The sequence below is a fragment of the Galeopterus variegatus genome, unplaced genomic scaffold, assembly GCF_000696425.1.
Source record: "Galeopterus variegatus unplaced genomic scaffold, G_variegatus-3.0.2 Scaffold4174, whole genome shotgun sequence".
NCBI classification, from domain to species: Eukaryota; Metazoa; Chordata; class Mammalia; order Dermoptera; family Cynocephalidae; genus Galeopterus; species Galeopterus variegatus.
In genome coordinates, this window is record NW_007730285.1 from 72512 (window position 1) to 73568 (window position 1057).

General features: G+C 36.2%; 1 protein-coding gene across 1 annotated transcript in view; it reads left to right on the forward strand.

Annotated features, from left to right (window-relative positions):
* LOC103602502 (cell wall integrity and stress response component 4-like) overlaps nt 1-1057 on the forward strand; it is a gene marked incomplete at its 5' end in the record, with an annotated part of 158426 nt that overhangs the window by 54223 nt on the left and 103146 nt on the right. The window lies entirely within an intron of this gene.

Sequence of the window (1057 nt, forward strand, 5' to 3'; positions counted from 1 at the left end):
TCTTTAGTTTGATATAATCCCATTTGTTTATTTTTCCTTTGGTTGCCCGTGCTTTTGTGGTCTTATTCATGAAATCTATGTCCAGACCTATTTCCTGAAGTCTCTCTCCTATGTTTTCTTTAAGAAGTTTTATTGTTTCAGGGTGTATATTTAATTCTTTAATCCATTTTGAGTTGACTTTAGTGTATGGTGAAAGGTATGGGTCTAGTTTCAATCTCCTGCTTATGGATATCCAGTTCTCCCAGCACCATTTGCTAAAGAGTCAGTCTCTTTCCCAGTGTATAGGCTTGGTGCCTTTGTCAAAGATCAGATGGCTGTAGGTGTGTGGATTGATTTCTGGATTCTCTATTCTATTCCATTGATCACTGTGTCTTTATTTATGCCAGTACCATACTGTTTTGGTTATTATAGCTTTGTAGTATAGTTTAAAGTCAGGTAGTGTTACACCTCCAGCTTTATTTTTTTTTTGCTCAGCATTGCTTTGGCTATGCATGGTCTCGTTATAGAGATTTTTCACATCCTTGTTTAGCTCAATTCCTAAGTATTTTATTTTTTTGGTGGCTATTGTAAATGGGCAGGCTTTCTTGATTTCTCTTTCTGCATGTTCACTATTGGTTAATAGAAATGCTACTGATTTTTGTGTGTTGATTTTGTATCCTGCTACTGTGCTGAACTCATTTATCACCTCCAAGAGTTTTTTTGTAGAGGCTTTAGGCTGTTTGATATATAGGATCATGTCATCAGCAAACAGGGACGGTTTGACTTCATCTTTTCTAATCTGGATGCCCTTTATTTCCTTCTCTTCTCTGATTGCTCTGGCTAGTACTTCCAACACTATGTTGAATAGGAGTGGTGAGAGTGGGCATCCTTGTCTGGTTCCTGTTCTTAAAGGAAAAGCTTTCAGCTTTTCCCCATTCAGAATAATATTGGCAGTGGGTTTATCATATATGGCTTTAATTATGTTGAGAAACTTTCCGTCTATACCTAACTTATAGAGGGTCTTCGTCATGAATGGGTGTTGAATTTTATCAAATGCTGTTTTTTTTTTTTTTTTTTT